This window comes from Lithobates pipiens, unplaced genomic scaffold, assembly GCF_037356315.1.
Source record: "Lithobates pipiens isolate NorthernLeopardFrog02 unplaced genomic scaffold, aLitPip1_a1.2 Scaffold_25, whole genome shotgun sequence".
Taxonomy (NCBI): Eukaryota; Metazoa; Chordata; class Amphibia; order Anura; family Ranidae; genus Lithobates; species Lithobates pipiens.
In genome coordinates, this window is record NW_027507787.1 from 64464238 (window position 1) to 64487976 (window position 23739).

General features: G+C 43.2%; 1 protein-coding gene across 1 annotated transcript in view; it reads left to right on the forward strand.

The window, feature by feature from the left end:
* The first annotated feature begins 18523 nt into the window (after positions 1–18523).
* Positions 18524–23739, forward strand: part of COL13A1 (collagen type XIII alpha 1 chain) — a 237971-nt gene continuing 232755 nt past the window's right edge. The window contains exon 1 of the mRNA XM_077454564.1: positions 18524–18544. The gene's annotated coding sequence lies outside the window, so the exon portion shown is untranslated. The remainder of the gene's footprint in view (positions 18545–23739) is intronic.

Below are 23739 nucleotides of genomic sequence, written 5' to 3' on the forward strand. Positions count from 1 at the left end.
GCTGAACATGGCCATATAGCTCTGGGATGCCCTTCTCTGAGAAATACTTCCTTCCTGGGACCTTCCATTGTGGTGTTCCAATGGCCACAAATTTGCGAAAGGCCTCCGAGTCCACCAGTTTATATGGCAGTAGTTGGCGGGCTATGAGTTCTGACAAGCCAGCCGCCAACCGTTGGGCAAGAGGGTTATCCGGCATCATCATTTTTTTACGCTCAAACATTAGGCCCACGGAAGCCTGCCTTTTTGCAGAAAAATGTGAGCTTGGCGTGATGGAAGGTGGAGTGGAGGACAATTGTGAGGAGAGAGGAGAAGGAGAAGTAGAAGACGAGGCTGGACGGTGAGAGCCTGCAGTGTGGCTTTGTGTGTTCCGTTGCTCCCACTGGGCTCGGTGATGGCTGCTCATGTGCCTTCTTAAGGCGGTCGTCCCTAGGTGAGTATTGGGCTTACCGCGACTAACGCGTTGACTGCAAAGATTGCAGATGGCAACGCTATTGTCAGCAGCGGACACGTTAAAAAAAGCCCACACTGCGGAGCCATGTGCCGGTGTCCTGGGAGCGCCAGATGTGACCGTACATGGTCGATGACTCGCTCCTGATACATTTGCAGTCTGCTTTGTCCCTGCTGTGCAATGTAAGTCATTGCTGCTTCTCCTCCCTATCTGCTGGTCCATATCTCCCTCTGAACTCCCCTCCTCTTCCTCTCTTGTGGGCACCCACGTGACATCACTAGACACGTCATCATCAACGTCACCTTCCCCACCGCTATAAGTAGAGATCTCGGAGTAGGCAGCAACACCGGGGACCAACCTCCTCCTTGGGCTGATCTGGGTACTGGCGTCAGACTGCTGAGTAGCGCTTGTTGCTACCTCCTCTTCCTGATCCAATACCAAGAGTGGCTGCGCATCAGAAATGTCCTCTTGATATGGATCGGAAAATAATTCCAGTGACTCAAGCGGAAGGTATGTGGTGGTGGTGGTGGTGGTCGTGTTGTTGGTGGTAGTGTCTTTGGGGGTGCACATAGCAGAGAGTGAAGAAGAGGGTGCAGATCGAGAGGATGAGGAGGGTGCAGAAGAGTAAGGCTGAGCGAGCCACTCAACCAAGTCTGGTGCATCCTTTAAAGTAATTGAACGCACCTTCTGCAACTTCCCACTTTGGCTCAAGCCTGTTGCTCCTGCCCTACCCCTACCACCCCTGCGGAAGGGCCTGCCTCTTCCTCTGCATGTCATTTTTTAAATGACCCTGTGACAAAACTCTTAGTCCCTATACCGCTGAAGGACTGCTGCAGTATAGGTGAGCGGTCAGCAGTGGTGCACGTCAACCCTATCTATTGTGGACCTATAGCGGTCCTTACAGAACAGCAGACTGTACCGCACTCAAGCCTATGTACCGTAGCACCCTATACCAAGTTACCAGTCCTTATAAGAACTTTTGTGGACCAAGCAGGTTGTGTATTAGTGTTTAGCAGACTGTACGTCAGTCCCTATACCGCTGAAGGACTGCTGCAGTATAGGGCAGCGGTCAGCAGTGGTGCACGTCAACCCTATCTATTGTGGACCGATAGCGGTCCTTACAGAACAGCAGACTGTACCGCACTCAAGCCTATGTACCGTAGCACCCTATACCAAGTTACCAGTCCTTATAAGAACTTTTGTGGAACAAGCAGGTTGTGTGTTAGTGATTAGCAGACTGTACGTCAGTCCCTATACCGCTGAAGGACTGCTGCAGTATAGGTGAGCGGTCAGCAGTGGTGCACGTCAACCCTATCTATTGTGGACCGATAGCGGTCCTTACAGAACAGCAGACTGTACCGCACTCAAGCCTATGTACCGTAGCACCCTATACCAAGTTACCAGTCCTTATAAGAACTTTTGTGGAACAAGCAGGTTGTGTATTAGTGTTTAGCAGACTGTACGTCAGTCCCTATACCGCTGAAGGACTGCTGCAGTATAGGGCAGCGGTCAGCAGTGGTGCACGTCAACCCTATCTATTGTGGACCGATAGCGGTCCTTACAGAACAGCAGACTGTACCGCACTCAAGCCTATGTACCGTAGCACCCTATACCAAGTTACCAGTCCTTATAAGAACTTTTGTGGAACAAGCAGGTTGTGTGTTAGTGATTAGCAGACTGTACGTCAGTCCCTATACCGCTGAAGGACTGCTGCAGTATAGGGCAGCGGTCAGCAGTGGTGCACGTCAACCCTATCTATTGTGGACCGATAGCGGTCCTTACAGAACAGCAGACTGTACCGCACTCAAGCCTATGTACCGTAGCACCCTATACCAAGTTACCAGTCCTTATAAGAACTTTTGTGGACCAAGCAGGTTGTGTATTAGTGTTTAGCAGACTGTACGTCAGTCCCTATACCGCTGAAGGACTGCTGCAGTATAGGGCAGCGGTCAGCAGTGGTGCACGTCAACCCTATCTATTGTGGACCGATAGCGGTCCTTACAGAACAGCAGACTGTACCGCACTCAAGCCTATGTACCGTAGCACCCTATACCAAGTTACCAGTCCTTATAAGAACTTTTGTGGAACAAGCAGGTTGTGTGTTAGTGATTAGCAGACTGTACGTCAGTCCCTATACCGCTGAAGGACTGCTGCAGTATAGGTGAGCGGTCAGCAGTGGTGCACGTCAACCCTATCTATTGTGGACCGATAGCGGTCCTTACAGAACAGCAGACTGTACCGCACTCAAGCCTATGTACCGTAGCACCCTATACCAAGTTACCAGTCCTTATAAGAACTTTTGTGGAACAAGCAGGTTGTGTATTAGTGTTTAGCAGACTGTACGTCAGTCCCTATACCGCTGAAGGACTGCTGCAGTATAGGGCAGCGGTCAGCAGTGGTGCACGTCAACCCTATCTATTGTGGACCGATAGCGGTCCTTACAGAACAGCAGACTGTACCGCACTCAAGCCTATGTACCGTAGCACCCTATACCAAGTTACCAGTCCTTATAAGAACTTTTGTGGAACAAGCAGGTTGTGTGTTAGTGATTAGCAGACTGTACGTCAGTCCCTATACCGCTGAAGGACTGCTGCAGTATAGGTGAGCGGTCAGCAGTGGTGCACGTCAACCCTATCTATTGTGGACCTATAGCGGTCCTTACAGAACAGCAGACTGTACCGCACTCAAGCCTATGTACCGTAGCACCCTATACCAAGTTACCAGTCCTTATAAGAACTTTTGTGGACCAAGCAGGTTGTGTATTAGTGTTTAGCAGACTGTACGTCAGTCCCTATACCGCTGAAGGACTGCTGCAGTATAGGGCAGCGGTCAGCAGTGGTGCACGTCAACCCTATCTATTGTGGACCGATAGCGGTCCTTACAGAACAGCAGACTGTACCGCACTCAAGCCTATGTACCGTAGCACCCTATACCAAGTTACCAGTCCTTATAAGAACTTTTGTGGACCAAGCAGGTTGTGTATTAGTGTTTAGCAGACTGTACGTCAGTCCCTATACCGCTGAAGGACTGCTGCAGTATAGGGCAGCGGTCAGCAGTGGTGCACGTCAACCCTATCTATTGTGGACCGATAGCGGTCCTTACAGAACAGCAGACTGTACCGCACTCAAGCCTATGTACCGTAGCACCCTATACCAAGTTACCAGTCCTTATAAGAACTTTTGTGGAACAAGCAGGTTGTGTGTTAGTGATTAGCAGACTGTACGTCAGTCCCTATACCGCTGAAGGACTGCTGCAGTATAGGTGAGCGGTCAGCAGTGGTGCACGTCAACCCTATCTATTGTGGACCGATAGCGGTCCTTACAGAACAGCAGACTGTACCGCACTCAAGCCTATGTACCGTAGCACCCTATACCAAGTTACCAGTCCTTATAAGAACTTTTGTGGAACAAGCAGGTTGTGTATTAGTGTTTAGCAGACTGTACGTCAGTCCCTATACCGCTGAAGGACTGCTGCAGTATAGGGCAGCGGTCAGCAGTGGTGCACGTCAACCCTATCTATTGTGGACCGATAGCGGTCCTTACAGAACAGCAGACTGTACCGCACTCAAGCCTATGTACCGTAGCACCCTATACCAAGTTACCAGTCCTTATAAGAACTTTTGTGGAACAAGCAGGTTGTGTGTTAGTGATTAGCAGACTGTACGTCAGTCCCTATACCGCTGAAGGACTGCTGCAGTATAGGTGAGCGGTCAGCAGTGGTGCACGTCAACCCTATCTATTGTGGACCTATAGCGGTCCTTACAGAACAGCAGACTGTACCGCACTCAAGCCTATGTACCGTAGCACCCTATACCAAGTTACCAGTCCTTATAAGAACTTTTGTGGACCAAGCAGGTTGTGTATTAGTGTTTAGCAGACTGTACGTCAGTCCCTATACCGCTGAAGGACTGCTGCAGTATAGGGCAGCGGTCAGCAGTGGTGCACGTCAACCCTATCTATTGTGGACCGATAGCGGTCCTTACAGAACAGCAGACTGTACCGCACTCAAGCCTATGTACCGTAGCACCCTATACCAAGTTACCAGTCCTTATAAGAACTTTTGTGGACCAAGCAGGTTGTGTATTAGTGTTTAGCAGACTGTACGTCAGTCCCTATACCGCTGAAGGACTGCTGCAGTATAGGGCAGCGGTCAGCAGTGGTGCACGTCAACCCTATCTATTGTGGACCGATAGCGGTCCTTACAGAACAGCAGACTGTACCGCACTCAAGCCTATGTACCGTAGCACCCTATACCAAGTTACCAGTCCTTATAAGAACTTTTGTGGAACAAGCAGGTTGTGTGTTAGTGATTAGCAGACTGTACGTCAGTCCCTATACCGCTGAAGGACTGCTGCAGTATAGGTGAGCGGTCAGCAGTGGTGCACGTCAACCCTATCTATTGTGGACCGATAGCGGTCCTTACAGAACAGCAGACTGTACCGCACTCAAGCCTATGTACCGTAGCACCCTATACCAAGTTACCAGTCCTTATAAGAACTTTTGTGGAACAAGCAGGTTGTGTATTAGTGTTTAGCAGACTGTACGTCAGTCCCTATACCGCTGAAGGACTGCTGCAGTATAGGGCAGCGGTCAGCAGTGGTGCACGTCAACCCTATCTATTGTGGACCGATAGCGGTCCTTACAGAACAGCAGACTGTACCGCACTCAAGCCTATGTACCGTAGCACCCTATACCAAGTTACCAGTCCTTATAAGAACTTTTGTGGAACAAGCAGGTTGTGTGTTAGTGATTAGCAGACTGTACGTCAGTCCCTATACCGCTGAAGGACTGCTGCAGTATAGGTGAGCGGTCAGCAGTGGTGCACGTCAACCCTATCTATTGTGGACCTATAGCGGTCCTTACAGAACAGCAGACTGTACCGCACTCAAGCCTATGTACCGTAGCACCCTATACCAAGTTACCAGTCCTTATAAGAACTTTTGTGGACCAAGCAGGTTGTGTATTAGTGTTTAGCAGACTGTACGTCAGTCCCTATACCGCTGAAGGACTGCTGCAGTATAGGGCAGCGGTCAGCAGTGGTGCACGTCAACCCTATCTATTGTGGACCGATAGCGGTCCTTACAGAACAGCAGACTGTACCGCACTCAAGCCTATGTACCGTAGCACCCTATACCAAGTTACCAGTCCTTATAAGAACTTTTGTGGACCAAGCAGGTTGTGTATTAGTGTTTAGCAGACTGTACGTCAGTCCCTATACCGCTGAAGGACTGCTGCAGTATAGGGCAGCGGTCAGCAGTGGTGCACGTCAACCCTATCTATTGTGGACCGATAGCGGTCCTTACAGAACAGCAGACTGTACCGCACTCAAGCCTATGTACCGTAGCACCCTATACCAAGTTACCAGTCCTTATAAGAACTTTTGTGGAACAAGCAGGTTGTGTGTTAGTGATTAGCAGACTGTACGTCAGTCCCTATACCGCTGAAGGACTGCTGCAGTATAGGTGAGCGGTCAGCAGTGGTGCACGTCAACCCTATCTATTGTGGACCGATAGCGGTCCTTACAGAACAGCAGACTGTACCGCACTCAAGCCTATGTACCGTAGCACCCTATACCAAGTTACCAGTCCTTATAAGAACTTTTGTGGAACAAGCAGGTTGTGTATTAGTGTTTAGCAGACTGTACGTCAGTCCCTATACCGCTGAAGGACTGCTGCAGTATAGGGCAGCGGTCAGCAGTGGTGCACGTCAACCCTATCTATTGTGGACCGATAGCGGTCCTTACAGAACAGCAGACTGTACCGCACTCAAGCCTATGTACCGTAGCACCCTATACCAAGTTACCAGTCCTTCTAAGAACTTTTGTGGAACAAGCAGGTTGTGTGTTAGTGATTAGCAGACTGTACGTCAGTCCCTATACCGCTGAAGGACTGCTGCAGTATAGGTGAGCGGTCAGCAGTGGTGCACGTCAACCCTATCTATTGTGGACCTATAGCGGTCCTTACAGAACAGCAGACTGTACCGCACTCAAGCCTATGTACCGTAGCACCCTATACCAAGTTACCAGTCCTTATAAGAACTTTTGTGGACCAAGCAGGTTGTGTATTAGTGTTTAGCAGACTGTACGTCAGTCCCTATACCGCTGAAGGACTGCTGCAGTATAGGGCAGCGGTCAGCAGTGGTGCACGTCAACCCTATCTATTGTGGACCGATAGCGGTCCTTACAGAACAGCAGACTGTACCGCACTCAAGCCTATGTACCGTAGCACCCTATACCAAGTTACCAGTCCTTATAAGAACTTTTGTGGACCAAGCAGGTTGTGTATTAGTGTTTAGCAGACTGTACGTCAGTCCCTATACCGCTGAAGGACTGCTGCAGTATAGGGCAGCGGTCAGCAGTGGTGCACGTCAACCCTATCTATTGTGGACCGATAGCGGTCCTTACAGAACAGCAGACTGTACCGCACTCAAGCCTATGTACCGTAGCACCCTATACCAAGTTACCAGTCCTTATAAGAACTTTTGTGGAACAAGCAGGTTGTGTGTTAGTGATTAGCAGACTGTACGTCAGTCCCTATACCGCTGAAGGACTGCTGCAGTATAGGGCAGCGGTCAGCAGTGGTGCACGTCAACCCTATCTATTGTGGACCGATAGCGGTCCTTACAGAACAGCAGACTGTACCGCACTCAAGCCTATGTACCGTAGCACCCTATACCAAGTTACCAGTCCTTATAAGAACTTTTGTGGAACAAGTGAGTTGTGAATGTTTAGCAGACTGCAGCAGAAGGGCAGCAGTCAAGTATAATATCCTTTCTATATTTGGAAGAAAGAATATTATACATGTACAAGCCTATTACTGTACCACTGATACCAGTCCTGAAAAGAACCTTTGTGGAACTAATAATAACAGCAAGTCTTTAAAATTACCCTCACTGCCTGACAACACTGCTTCCTTCCTGTCCCTATACAAATTGGCAAAAAAAGAGAACGATTAGTGGTTACTGGAACAGCTCTTTTGTGGACCTTGATAGTAACAGCTAATGATGATGATGATGATGATGATGATGAAAGACTAATCTGGCTGTCCCTGTAGCATACACCGTCCTTTCCCTTTCTCTAAACTAACAAAAGACACTCAGGCTGCTGCAAGAATCAGCAGCACAGCAAACCTATCAACACCTAACACCTATACCAGTCCTGAAAAGAACTTTTGTGTACCAAATAGCTAGTGGTTTATCTCTCCCTACTCCACACAGGAACCTGTCCCTATCGTAACAGAAGAAAGAATGTAAAATGGCCACCGGATCGGGTGTATTTATAGGTTAGGGGGAATGTACAAGTGTCCATGTGCTGTCATGTCTCAATTGGCTGTCCTGTATCACATGATAAACGTGTCACCAAAGGTTAAAGTTCTTGTATACATTAAACACGTAAGTCCGCCGCGGCGAACGACGGAAAAAGGCGTTCGAACGTGCGGACCGCGAATGTCGGAAATTCGCCGCGAAACGACCGCCGGGCGAACCGTTCGGCCATCACTATTGATAACTAGATATCAAAGGAGTTGATCCGTATACAAGCTTACTGGTTATAAACCAAATCAATTAAATAAGTAATACTGTGACGATATTATATCATAACTTAAAGTGCATATGTTAATAAGCAATATTATTATTTATATAGTGACAAGATAAATGAATAGATGATAAAGTGACAATAGTACAACATATCTTAAAGTGCATATAGTGGTATAGTGCAAATAGTCATTTTCGTTGTGCCAAAAAGTGCTATAGTGCTCCAAGTCCCATTGATGTGGTGATGCACCTCTTGGGGGTAGTGTACAATTCGAGTCATAGGAGTGCTTTTGACAACATGGCACTGCTATGACAAAACGTGTCAAGCTGACTCTCTTTTGAACGTCACATTTCCGGCCAGGAGAGTGGAACATACACTGTATGCGGAACCACCACCATGTCTCCACTGACTATATGAGCCAATGATTGTAATAGTGGCTTTGGTTCTGTCACTATGACAGTTGTTTTTTAGATTGTAAATTTGATTTTTGTCAATAAACTGAAGGATTTTACCATATGAGGAGCTCTCTGTTTTTCCTTTACGATGAGTTGTATATTGTCCACTCCTGGAGCCCTGGAGCCATAGCCAGAGGATCTTCATCCCAAAGGAGACACCAGAAGTAACCAGAGTCCATGGTATTGGATTAGGTTCCCAAAAAAGACCTACATGCATGATTGACTCTGTTTTTTATAGGTCAAAAGAGTACAATACATCCGGTGAGTCTTGAATTGTACACTACCCCCAAGAGGTGGATCACCACATCAATGGGACTCGGAGCACTATAGCACTTTTTGGCACAAAGAAAAGGACTATTTGCACTATATGCAGATTAAGATATGTTGTACTATTGTCACTTTATCATCTATTCATTTATCTTGTCACAATATAAATAATAATATTGTTTATTAACATATGCACTTTAAATTATGATGTAGTATTGTCACCGTATTACTTTCATTTATATGGTTCATAACCAGTAAGTTGGTATAAGGATTAACTCCTTTGATATCTAGTTATCAAGTTCTACAACAAGTTCCCAGGTTATTAATTACAGAGTAAAATAACACTAAGGAGGAGCAAGCGCTGTCAATTCACTTCCAAAACTCTAGTGTTGCCATCTCTACTCTTGCTGACGCTGTCCTGGAACATGAATAAAAAAAGCATAGAAATACATTTTGACGTTTTCCAAACTTTTACAGCACACATGTTCAAGGTCCGTGACTCAAAAAGTATTGACAGAAAACAGAGACAGGTAACTAATATTTTTAGAGGAAGGTCAGAAATTACAGCCCCTGTACTTTTCTCATTGTAGGTGTTCACTCTGACCATATTAACAACATGATACTGAACAATTTCACCTTCTATTGAAAGATCAATAGGACACGAGCAGTCAATGACAGCCAGATTGTCAGAAACCATGAATCAGACTGAGACAGAAGTACAGTTAAATCACACTTGTTTAATAATAATAAAAAAAAAAAGGTAAATAGAGTAAACATAGTAAAAACATAGCCAGAGTTCAGGAAACGGAATGGATAGTCAGACAAGCCAAAACGTCAGGGAGCCAGAGATGAGCGTAGTAGAACAGCAAGCAGGATCTGGAGCTAGAAGGAATGTCAGCCAAGCAAGTCTTTAAAGCGGAGTTCTGCTGAAATACTGCAGCTGCTGACTTTTAAAATATGGACACTTACACGTCCAAGGTGCCCGCAATGTCTGCACCTATCTGCCTATCTGTCCCTTGGCTCTCAGGTGCTGCCGCTATCTTCGGTAAGGGAATCAGGAAGAAGTGAATCTTTCCGGTTTCACTTCCCTGGTTCCCTACTGCGCATGCGCGACTCATGCTGCACATTACCACTGGTTCCTGCTGTCTCCTGGGACTAGTGTGTCTCCCAGAAGACAGCGGGGGAACGGGAAGTGGCGTAGATACCCGCAGGTGGCGTGGCTATCTATGCCCAGAAGTGGGAGCAAAATACCTGTATTAGACAGGTATTTGCTCCCCCCTCCCCCCTGAAAGGTGCCAAATGTGACACCGGTGACACCAAATGTGACCAAGGCGAAGACAGAGATCATCTGGACTGGACAGTTTAAGTAGGCAGGACTGATGAGCAGGATATCATCAACAGGTGAATCACTGTGGAGAGATAGGAGCTGGCAATTAGCCATCAGCTGAGCAGCCAGCTTTGAGAAGGAAGGGCTGAGCCCAGCCCCGACACAAATAAATGCTTCAGAAATTGTAAGCCTACACTATCAGTTAAATTTGAACTATAGGCAAAATAAAAAAAATACCGTACATATGATGCAGTTTATCACTTGCATTAACACAACAGTTTTGTTTTTCTAAATCCCCCTCTAATATAGTTTATTATCTGTTGATCCTGCCATGATGTCTGTAATTTTTCAACTCCCATTAACAGATTGAGGGTAGATATAAACCATTTAAGATAACAAGGTTGCTTACAATGGCCAGCTTTTATTTATATAACGAAAAAATTCCAAAAGAGAAAAACTGTTAGCCCCCTTTCACACATGTGGACCGTTCGTTTTATCAGTTCATTCATGTTTTTACAAAGAAAAAACGAATGAAGTTTACATTTTTTACATCAGTTTTTTTTGCATCCTCTAACAGGGAATTCCAGTACCATTAGCGGTAACCCCGAGCCAGACTTGGGGCTGCATTGCAGGATACAGGGAAAGTTACTTACCTTGTCCCCTGGATCCTGCGATGTCTCCCCACTGTGTGTGCGAGCTGTCTCCTTGCTCAATTCACACAGTGCCGAGTTCTTCTGTGACGCACAGGGACGGAGAATGGCGCCAAATTCAAAAAAGTAAAAACACAGTACACAGAGTGAATCGCAGAAGGTTTTTCTTTCCCGAAATGACAGCACCAGCATCCGAGAGCTGGTTCAAGAATTGGCTTGGGTGAGGACACCGCTGGATGCCTGGACAGGTAAGTGACCTAATAGTAAAAGTCAGCAGCTACAGTATTTGTAGCTGCTGACTTTTAATATTTGGAAGGGGGGGGAATGCTGCTTTAAGCACCTGAGTCCCATTTTTATATGCAAAAACAGACAGTTTGTCCATTTACATCCATTTTTTGTCTGATGTGATTTTTAACGTAAGAAAAATAGGGCTTTGATCCGTTCCAAAAAAACTGATGTTGACAGAAGCGGATGTAAACGGATGTAAATGAATGATCTGTTTTTCCATAGAGATGCATTCATGTCTGTTTTTCATCCGTCAACGGATGTATGAAAAACAGACAAACAGTCCGCATATGTGAAAGGGGTCTTACTGTAACAGCCTAAATTAAGTAGCTGGACTTAGTCTTTTATTTATTAGCTAAAGTACATTTAAATTATCCAGTAATTTTAGCCTCTCCATAGGTTGACAATGCTGTTGTCCAATGGAGTCTATGCTGCTCCTCCATGGATAAAGTTGAGGAGTGAGTGTAACTACTCTAAGACTGGAAGTGTGTTACTGGTAGATTTCCCAGGTGAAAATAAAGAAAAAAAGCCTAAACAAAAAACTGAATGCAGCCTCCACATCTTAGGACTATCATACATTTTTGTTCTTGGGTTTAGATACACTTTAAGGTGTCTTGGCTTGTAGTACTCGTCACTATTGCGTCAATGTTATCTGTTAAATCGTGAAAAAGAAAACAGTGCAACTTTTGTACTTCCATTGTTATAACTACAAAATTTTGTAAGGGTGTTCATATTTCCATGGGGGACTGGAATTTTGAACTTGTAAAACAAATTTACATGCCTATAAAAGTCTTAAAGTCGTTGTAAAGCCACTATAGTATCATTATACCATCCCATCTGTTAAATAATGATATGTGTCCCAGTATCTGTGCTGTATAAGGCTGGGTTCACAACTAATATGGATGTGGCTCACAGCGGGGGGTCTGGTAGGGCCTCGTTCTCCATTTCAGGGACGAATCAGGCCCAAATTTTTGCCTGAATTCAGACCTGAAATGGAGCCAAAGACACACAGGACTCCTGTGCAATCCGCACTGCAGCCGCCCCAGAGATGTGTGAATCAGCTCCATTCAGAGCCAGTCACAATCTCCTGACATGCGAATTGGATGCAAAGAAATCTGCATCCAATTTGTGTGAAACCAGCCTCAAAAAGATTCAGATTTCTACTTTATTTCAGAGCGTTTCCTGGTGCTCACATGAACTCCCACGGATGTCAGCCCGGAGAAAGGGAGAAGAGGAGGAGAGAGATGAGCAGTCATGTGAGCACCGAGAGACGCACTGAAATAAGGTAGAAATCTTTTTTATATAGCACAGACACTGGGATACACATCGTAATTTAACAGATGGGATGGTATGATGATAACACAGTTTTTATAGCAGCAGGAGCTAGTAAGAACTGACAGGCAGGGAGGGGGTGAGAGGAGGACAGAGGAGAGCAGACAGAAGAGCTGTGGATGATGGAGGCACGTAAACTGACCACGGTGTCAGAACTCAGCAGCCATGATAAACCGTGGTCAGTTTACAAGGGGAGGGAAGAACCAGGCAGGATCAGACAGATATTTCAAGTGATAGAAAGGGCCAAATGATACAGCACCAGCACTGTGCTGTATAACATGCTTTAAGGGAACAGGATCCATTTTTTTAAGGGAAACAAAGGCTTTATTACTGTGATTCTTTCAGTTGTGCTATTTAATAGTTTTATACATTTTAATGTATTATATATATAAAAAAATAACATGTACATGTTGATTACCTTCTTTATATAAAAACTCCTTTTTTGTACAAAAATACGATGTTTTCCCCCATATTTTCTTGCAATTGTCATTAGCCTATGCATAGCTGTCAGTGTGCCAGCTTTACTGAGTCTCTTGATGCCAGTTCAAAGTTTTGCATGGTGAGCCATCTGGGCTGATGTGACAATAAAGAGAACACACAGGATAATGACATGAGTAGACATGACACCATCAATGATGAGTCTGTTCTTTGATGATAAGATGGAGCTCAGAATGTAGTCAAATTGTAGGCAGCAGCTGGTTGTGCTATCCTTGGCCCTTCAATATGTGTAGCTGGATCAGTACATTGTATTTTCATTAGACATTGTATTGTAAGTATTGGTAAAAAATTCACAGATAACAAAGTTTTGGACACCAACAACAAATATCATCTTTGGGTGCTCTTTACATGTACTAAATGTTTTGTGCTTTTTTTCTGTCTATAAGTCTATAAAACGGTCAGGGGAAATATATCTGTGCTGACCTGGTGGATAATTATGAATAATCATTACAAAGTGTTTATTTTATATGCATATAGCAATCTAATATGTTTCAATGAATCTGGCCGTCTGGTCTCTCTAATAATTATTTGGTTAATGTATGTATTTTATAGAAAAAAAACTCAGAAGTTTTATTGTGGTATAAGAGTACATTCTGTGCCACACAAGTATTTGCTATCTACTTTGTCTATTTCAGTCACACATACACAAGCATACTCACTATAGCCAATTTTGCTTGAAAACCAGTTACCCTGCTGGTAAAAAAAGTATGCAGATAGGGTAAATGCTGGGACAAGGGCATCTAGCACCCAGGGTGGGATGCCAAACATTGTGGGTGCCCCCCCACAAAACATATCCCCTCCCCGAATCCCCCATCCTAGAACAAATCCTCTACCCCTCAAATGCCCTCTCTTAGCATAAATCCTCTTCCACCTCCAAATTCTCTCTTCCAGCACAAATCACCCCAAATCCCCCCACTTAGCACAAATCATTCCCCCAAATTTCCCCTTTTAGCACAAATCTCCCTTCAATCATCCCTACTAGCACAAATCCCCCTCCCACAATCCCCTTCTAACAAAAATCCCAGCACATTCCACCAAAATCACCCCCAGCACAAATCCCCCCCCCCGAAATGTTGCTCCCTAAAACAAATCTTGAGCCACTGCTGCCCTCTAAACTCCTCTTCCCAACAAAAATCCTCTCCCCCTCTATTCCCATCCTTGCATATATCCCCCCCCTCGCCAAATCCCCCTCCTAGCCCTAACATTTTTCTCCTCCCCCCTACTAGGTCAAATACTCTCATCGCCAGCACAAGTGCTCCCCCCATTATGCTCCAAGTGTAATGCTCCCCTCCTTCAAGTACACGGGTCTCAAATACCTGTGAGATGTCCTTCCTCCCAGTCTCCTCCTCATCCTGACACATCAGAGTTGAGGAGGAACCTAGAGGAAGCTGACTTAACAGTTTTGACAAGAAGATGGCAGGGACAGATGTGGGCTGCTGCAGGGCTATGGGATCACAGCATTTGAGCCCCCACTGATCAGATCGCCACTGTGCAGTGTTTGCTAAGCCACCCTCTACCCACATTCTTTGCTAGGAGGAGATGGGGGTGGGCAAACAAACACTGCACAGCGACAACCTGGCATTCCCGATCCAGGAGAGCTGCAGTAGCAGGAGGAGGAGCTGGAGGGGGGGCACAGCCCCCACCTCCTCTCAGTTCTCTCCTCCTCTCCAGATCTGGGTTGTCTCCTTCAGCACTAAGCTGACAGGAGTACAGAATCTCCTGTCACTACTCCTATCAGCTCTCCATGCTGTTCCCTACCACAACACATGATACCACTGTGCCCAGGGCAGCTTCCCCTCCTTCCCACCCCTTGTTCTGGCCGTGGATAGGGTTCCTGGTTGGAACTGCACCCAGTAACTGAGCAAGAGTTCTAAATACTTGGCCATTATGCTAGAAATGTGACTGCACTGACCATTAAAAGCTAGAGATTTATGTACCACAAAAGCTGTATGACTTTGCTAAACATAACACAGCACCTGATGTTTTGATAGAGTTAAGATCCATTCACGTCAGACTAAGCCCAGATTTATAAATTATGGGCAATTATTGTAAAAAGAAATAGAGCATGAACCTTTATTGTTTAGTTTGATGCTTTAGGCATCCCTTTTCAAATGAACATGCAATGTTAAGGGGTGACATAAGGCTCATCAACACACGTAATTTACCACAGAAAGGTATATTTAACAAACAGGTTCTCAAGGAAAGGAAAGTGGACTTGCACTATTAGCAAGTCAAAATATGGCTGGACCTGCCAGATTGATTTTTGATTACAATTTCATTAGAGTGTCAGTGCAGTTTAAAAATTGCACAGTAATGCAAACAATCGCTTAGGCTCGTCATACATTATACAGTTTTCTTGTACAATTTTCCTTTAGACCAAAATCATATAATATGAAATCAAACCTAAACACTTTTAATTTGTTTGCAGTCAGGCAGACCCTTATACTACATAGTTGGAGGCAAAGCTAAAGGAAATTATTAAATAAGAAAATTGTGTAATGTATGGCCAACCTTATAGGAGCAGAATGTTCCAAATCAGTTGGGTGGCCAACTGTAAGTAGTCACTTATAATTTCTTCTCTCCATGATATTATGTAAATTTAAGTATAGAAAATGACCCACATTTTAAAAAAAAATTCAGAACAAAAATGTCTTATATTATGCTATAAAACGTAAACATTGCTTTTTTTTTGTAAAAAAAAAAGTGCACATGTGGGAATAGGCAATAGAAAAGTATGGAATAATTATGCGGTCATCTGTGAAATGCAATTTTTCTTCTTGGTAATCTTTTGAATAATAATTCTATTAAGTAATAGAACATTGCCTATAGAAACAAGTTTATCCAAAAGGGGAAGCTCTGCTTGTTCGTACCCTTCCTCCCTCCACTGCCACTTTGGCACTTTTGGGGGGCGGGGTGGGTACCCACTCCCTCTTCCGGGTTAGATCGCTGCAGCAATGTAAGCTGGAAGTTCGGTCCCCCCTCCTGCCCCTGCAGTCTTCTAGGACATATCACAGGTCTCAGAAGACTATGGGACCATTCACAAGGCACAGCGTGACTCGCGCTTGCACAGTAGGAAACAGGAAGTGAAGCCTTTACGGCTTCACAGCCTCTTTCCTACTAAACATGCGAGAGTGAAGCATGTTTAGAGATGCCGAAGCCTGCACCTGAAGCTGATTGAAGAATCAGTTCGGGTGAGGACATCGCTGGATCCCTGGACAGGTAAGTGTCCTTATATTAAAAGTTAGCAGCTACAGTATTTGTAGCTGCTGAGTTTCATTTTTTTTTTTGGGAGGGGGGGAAACCTGGAGCTCCTCTTTAATGAATTAATTATTTCAGTGCTGTTTATGGTAATTACTGTGCGTTTCTGTTTGAATCTTATGATTCTTGAGTTCATACGTAGATATGTACTCATGGTTTATGTGCCTCATATTAAGGCCAATGTTACTTGAATATTTTCAAGCATGTTGCAACGTTATGATCTCTTCCATGTTGTTCAGGCAGATCTTCACCTCTACAGGGTTACCCCTGATATAGCTGGTACATTGAAAACATGTTAACTAACAAAAGAAAAACGTAGTATCTGTAACAAGGTTTATCTGCATATATTGATCTTAACATTTTATTTGCAGTTGACTGAAGATGTCAATTTCGGCCTTTTAAGATTCACTGTATTTTACATTGTATTGCATGTTTTACATAATCAATAACGAATAAATGTTACTTGTTACATTTTTTTTTTTTTTGTAATGCATCCATAATTAATATTCCTTCATCTTCTCTGTTTTTTTTTAGGACCACCTGTAAGTAACTGGAATCTCTTCTTGTAACTCTCTACTGTGTCCCTGCTGGTAACTGATTTATAAGGGTCGGAGGTGGCTGAAAGAAGAAAAGCTACAGATAATGAATATGTCAATCTTTTCACATAAACCACAGTGCCTGGGAATCACAGACTGACATTCTGAAATTAAATAAACCCATGAACACTAGTTATAGATGTACATAATTATATATATTGTCTGACAGTATTGGCAGTGAAACGTCTTGAAAATGTTTAAGAAAATCATCATTTTATTGCTGCTTGGTGTATAATTTCATAAAGACTATTCTTCATGTGTAACTTAACAGGGTATTATATCACAAAAGTGACATGCATATCTCTAGCGCACCTTACACAATGAAGAATAGTGTAATATTTGCTAATCTTTAACGCTGATCCGGGGTGAGCAAAACATTACTGATCCACAGCAATGGCAATTCACTCAAGCTGTTTCTGCAATTTAATATTCAGGATTCACAACCACTGCTATTTAATGGCATTTTGTATAGATATTTAGAAGTGCTGCTGTGCCTCCCACCCTCTGTCTAGAACTGTACTGCCTCCCACTCTCTGCTCTGAGAATGACAGCGGCAGAGGTTGGGGGAAAGAAGCGGCTCCTTAAGTGGCAAAACCACAGCGGTCTGGAAGGGACTGTGACTCGGTCCGGATGCGGACCGCAGTCCGCTATTAATGACGCCTGCTTTATAGTTAGGTGCATGTAAACCAGCACGCTAGTGTCCAAATTATCTGTAAATTGTGGATGTCATTTCTGCCCTGACCTGCCCTAATGAACTTAGGGGTCATTTGGACCTCTTACCCATTCAGCTGACTTGAGTAAAAGTTAAAAAAAACACTGCACAAAAGGAAAAGTCTATTCTCTTATACATCAGATGCTTAAGCCCTTAAAGCCCAACGCTTTATTATGTTTGGATAGGGAAGGGTTACATCATCTATCAGATTTTATTGCCCTCTGTGTACCCAGTAGGGACATTGATGGGATAGAAAATAATGGCAAATCTCTTCAACGGGGACACAGAAAAAGCACATTTTTAGGATAGTCAGAAGGGTTAGAACTTTTTTTATTGCTTACCATACCTTCCTGTCCCAGTGATGCATGCTCCCCCTAGTTGTGTCATGGACAGAAATAAAAAGCTGTCAGGTGTTTTAGCTTTTTGCCACATGATCCATGTTATAAAATTTAAAAAAATGGCTAGAATTAGGCTTTAGTGTTTGTATTAATAAAAAAAGTTTAAAGTATAACCATGTTCTTGTAACAAATGTAAACTAACATTGCTTATGAATAGCAGATCACACTTAACTGTTACATTCAGAGTCTCCAGAGTATTTCCTTTGAGCCCCTAAATCTTGACTACTGGGTTGTTATTTGTTTGGGACCTTCAATATGAGTAATTGTATAAATGTGTCCTTGTGCTTGCCATTTAGTCCTCTAACGAACTCAAAGAGAAGGCAAGTAACACTTGAGCTGTAGAGCAGACAAGCAGATTTCTCTCATTAAGTCTCAAAAATGTTTTGTCAGCTTATTAACGGGGTAATGCAGCACCTGAACATCACATTCAAATACAGATTTTTCTGTAAGTATTTGCAACTAAGCACTACCCCTCCCCAATGTAAATTTCTCATGCCTAGAGACTGGTTGCTCAGGCAAGGAACACTGTATTCTGAGAGCTGAGGGAGTTTCAAAGTTTTATTTTTCACTGATCTTAAGTTGCACATTACGAAGATAGGGAAACACTGCTAAGGTAGGTTGGGACACATCTGCCTGCCTTCTATTCAGACAATCTTGAATTGTCAAAATCTTTTTATGAAATGGTTGTTCTCTTTATTATATCCTAACTGTTTATTTTTGCTATAAAAATTCCTTTATTAAACCATCTGCTTTTGTTTTAGGGACCTAGTGGACGACCTGGTATTCAGGTAAGCACCCTTTTTTTCTTTCATATTGTTTTTGAAGGAAATATTGCTCTTGATTACTCGTGATTTATAATTGTCTTGTTTGTATCCATTGTTAAACACTTAAAGGATTTGTTAACCCATATAACTTAAACTCTGCCAGACTCTCTATTAGAACCTTGCAGGGCACACTGTACTTGTCTAGAAAAACAAGTGCTGTAAATACCTATTTAGAGCTGTCTTCAGGCCGGTCACATGACTTACGTCCGCTGTACAACTCCGATGAATGGATACTGCGGGAGGAGCCATGATCTCCCTCTGATGTCAGCTGGGGAGGTAACAGCTCTCCTGCAGTAGCCATGGAAATCGACCGAGAGTCATGTGACTGGCCTGAAGACAGCACTAAAACTGTATTTACAGCGCTCATTTTTCTAAAAGAATAATGCAGTGTGCTCTGCCAGCATATCATAGAGGGCCTGGCAATGAGCAAAACATTTTTTACATTTTACTAGAAGCCGCTGGGGGGGGGGGGGGGGGGAGACACAGACACGAGCTGACATGCAGGAAAGAGGGGGTGAGGGGGGAGAGAGGAGACCAAAGGGCACAGCGGATGATGGAGGGCCACAATTAGACTACGGTGAGCAGAGGGGAGCTGCCCTGATTTTCGTGGTCTGTTTAGAGATGGGGATACAGGAAGTGCCAGATTCAGGTTTTTTTTATAGTTTAGAGGGGGTAGATTACACAGCACAAGCACTGTGCTGTTTAATCTGCTTTAGGGTACCAGGAAATCTATTCTTTATGCAGAGGTTAACAAACGCTTTAACAGATCAAAGGTGAGTAGAGGTAAAAGTGCATTAAATCGTCTCATTTATGACCTCTACTTCTGTGACCTTGGTTATGTATTTATAAGCATGATGTGCCATTGCAGAAATAGGTTGAACTTTAAGTCTGAATTTGTAATATCTTACAAAAGTACTGTGATATCGTATTTATCAATAAAGCATGATATATAGGAATGTAAGTAACAATTTCCTGATATTCAACATTTATTAACATAGTGGGGTTGATTTACTAACAGGGCTTCACACCAAGCCCCCCCGGGCGTCGGCGGTAAATCGGCACTATTTTTAGCACTGCTTTACAGTTGTTTTAGCGGCGCTATTTCGGCCGCTAGTGGGGTGGTTTTAACACTCCGCTTGTGGCCAAAAAGGGGTTAAATCCGCCTGCAAAATGCCACCGTAGCACCATTTTGCCAGAAGCATCGCAGCTCTGCCCCATTGATTTCAATGGGGAGCAGCAGTGGAGGAGTGGTGGAGGAGCGGTGGAGGAGTGGTGAGTTCACCGCTCCTTCACTGCTCCAAAGAAGCTGCTGGCAGGATTTTTTGTGATGCCCTGCCCCCTGCCAGTGCACCGCTCCAGTGTGAAAGCCCTCGGGCTTTCATATTGGAGTGAAAGGAGACACTTTTTTCAGGCACTATTTTTAGCGCTGTAGTGACTGAAAAACGGTGGCAGTGTGAAAGGGGTATTAAACTAGAGCACGCAAAATATGGTGCAGATCTGCGAAGACACCAATCAGCTTCCAGGTTTTATTGTCAAAGCTTAATTGAACAACCTGAAGTTAGAAGCTCGCTACCATGCATAGCTGCACCAGATTCTTAGTGCAATAGTTTTAGTAAATCTCCTCCAGTGTGTAAATACTCTTATGAAATTCCATAGTTAATATACATATAGTTTTAAAGTAGCCAGATGGTCTGAATAGTATCAATAAAAGCAAAATAAACTAAAAACAGAAGTAAATACATCATATAAAAGATCTGCATACGTTTGCCATAAAGATGCACATGTTGCAAGCCAATACAGATTATGGTGTATTTTAAACATACACTATGAAGTATCTTAAACATGCCTGTGGGCTAGAAAATTGTGTAGACAAATGTCTTGTGTGTATCATTTTTTTTTCCTAAAATGCTTCCTACCTAACAATTTGTCTCATGCGGTTTGTAAAATATGTATTTCTCGTTTGCCTGTTAAACTGCAATTTCATTTATCAATTCTAAAAATATCTTCACTCCAGTTTTTTCTTTACCCTGCTTGTTTTATATACTAATTTTACATTCTAATTATGATTTAATCTTGAGATAAAGTTGATTATTTTTATGCATTAGAGAAAAGGCTTAAATGAAAATTCTCTTAACTTAACTTAAATTCTTTTAATACTATATATTAGTTTGGGGGGGGGGGGGGGGGGTCCATCATATAGCCTTTCGTAAGCACCATAATGATTTTGGTACACTTCTATTTTGTGTTGCACTACTCCTATCATGGGCCTGGGGCACATTCTACCACCATCCAACTTAATTCAATCAGATATGCAATCCCCTATGAAGACCACACATGCTGCTTATATGCCATCTGGGGCCATGACCTTTAACCTCTACCCTGCCCCAGTTCCAATGAATGATTGAGCAGGGAATAATGAGTGTGAAATGGGCAGATTTAAGAACCTGACTTGCTTTTTAATTCCCAGAGAGATGTAGGCAGAGAGGTATGTTCAGAAAATAGTAGCTATCCACAAAATACTGAGTACCCTTTACTTTATAAATATCTTTTTTATTTTTATTATTAACTAACGCTTTTGAAGTTTTGAGATCAAAGCTTTTGGGTCTGATAGATTTTGACGTCCATGGGAGATGGGTTTGCATAGCTTGCAAACTAAGTTGGGGGTTAGGTTGGAGTTCATGTGGTTGCCTTCGATTAAGTTTTACAAAACTTCCTTTTTACAACTGAAATATCAGTTGTATCCTTGACTTTATAAATATCATTCTTAATTTTATTATCAAAGTGCTAGTAAACAACCGGCAATGTTTTTTTTTTTTTAACCTGCAAGGCAAATTTATAATATGCTACTATGCGTTGTATACTAGCACATTATATGAAACTTAACTTAGAATAAAGTCCTTCCAGGAGCGAGCTGTCACCGATGACAGGGCTTATATCTTCACCCATCTACCTTCTGGGTTCGCAAACTCCAGCTATGCGTATGAGAGCTGCAGGACTCTGAAAAGAACCCTGGTGGCCGTTCCTTCAGATTGCAAGCACCCGTGATGTCTCAGGCTGCATGTACGGTAAATATCCCCTGGACGCTGCACGTTTAGGAGATATTTAAAGTACCTGTAGGTAAGCCTTATCATACCTCAGCGTATCCTCCTCCAATAGCGAGTTCTCCCATCAATAGATAAACATCAAACCCCAGAAAGGAAAATGGCCGTGATCATGCAACACAGTTTTATTGAAATTCCCTTTAAAATACATTCCACAGTTGATGCTATTACATGTAAAAGTGCCCAGGCCAGCCCCACCTCGATCGGCATTTCTAGATAAGCAAGATGCTCAAAGCAAGTTGAGAGTTTGTGCTGAAAACCCAACCTACTGAACAGAAAATATTTTTTGTGTTCACGGATACTGTATATAAACACAGCCGTATATATTCACCCGTAATTGACAAAATACGAAATTATATTATGTCTGTAATGAAAATATGAGATTTTAGGATTCATTCAGCATTTCACGATAACAATTAATTTACCTTTTTGTATTTTCCTTGTGTATGAATTATCCCAATATAACCTACAACTTTCATTTATCAGCGAGGGCGGACAGATGCAGTGTTTTTACCAATTTTACAGACTTGTAACATCCCCTGTTAAACATGTTTTTATGAGAAAAGGAAGCAGTTTATTGGTCCGCGTATCAAATGCCTGTATAACTTAGAACTACAGCTTCGAGCATGACATGAACTAAAAAAAAGCCCCAGCGGGACAACAACCTTGTTAACATAAATGCATCAGAGACAATAACGTGTTTGTTTAAACTGTGTGTGTCATGCTTGTATTGCTACATTAAAGAACATAGAACAACAAAACAGGAAAACATTAAGTGGCACGAAAGGGTTGCGAAGATGTATGTAGACCTTGCCAGATGTTCTTGTCCAGGAGTGATGGAAAGTATCTCATCAGAGGGAACACGCTGGTATCCTGGGTTGCCATTATTTTATGTTTTGTTTTTGTTTCAGAAATTGTCATTCACTCATTGCATGTCTATGTTTTTACAAGTGTGTAACGCTTTGATGGGCGGCCAATTTCATGAGTAGTAACAATTAATACAATGTTATCAAAGCGGCACACGAGTTCTGCTTGAACATCATAATGGAACACTCTAGATAAATTAGGCTCTGACATAAGACACTCGTTCTCTTCCTCCGCTTTGAAATAATGAATGCTACAGGAAAATGTATTGCATTAGCACATGAACATCTGAAATGTGGAATAGCAAAACAAATAATTGTAAATAGCCACTGCCAAGAAAATGGGAAATGCAGAACATTGTATCAGAGGTCTAACTGATTTATTACGATTAGTAAAAAAAATATTAACGTGAAATTGTGGTCTGGCTATGGGCTTTCAAGTATTTATTTATTCCTAACAAACAGTAAACCCTCACTGTAACTGAAACATAAACAGTAACTTTTGTAACTGAAGGCATTCTGGAATAATTCATAATTAAATTTCACAAATGAAGTAAATGAAGTCTATCACATTGTCTCTTTCAACAGTTCAGTCCCCTTGCTTAGTTTTCTGAAGTACATGTTTCATGTACACATTTAAGATTACAAAGCTGAATCATTGTTTGGAGTGGGGAGAAGGGGGAGGCGAGCTGCTGAGTAAACAGACGTAAAGGGCTTCAATACTGCAGTTGCTCCACAGTGCCTGCAGCTGTAGAGGTCAGTTAGGACTTGTTTTACCCACTTGCCACCAAATCAGGTACAGTACCTGTATGTCATTTTACTTCAAGTGGCTGTACCGAAATGATGATTGCAGCTGCAGGCATCACCCTGGTACCATTTTTTTATAATGGACGGTCGACTCTCTTTTAATAACTCCCCTCAGGAGTTATTAAACTCAGTTGCCGCTCAGTTGCTATTACAAGCAGTGGTAAGGGACATCCCTCGTTCCCGCCGCCTCTTGCCTGGGCTCTCTTTTCCCACCAGGAGACCTGAGTGACCAGTTGGCACATCCACCGGCTAGCCGCAGAACCAAACAAAGCTGGAATTGGCCTTGATTAGATCTCGGATATGGTAATGACATCTGTTCCGGGTGACTTGGGAACCAACGTTTTAAAAAAATCAAAAGTATTCAAGTATTCAAAAACTCTGATCTTGG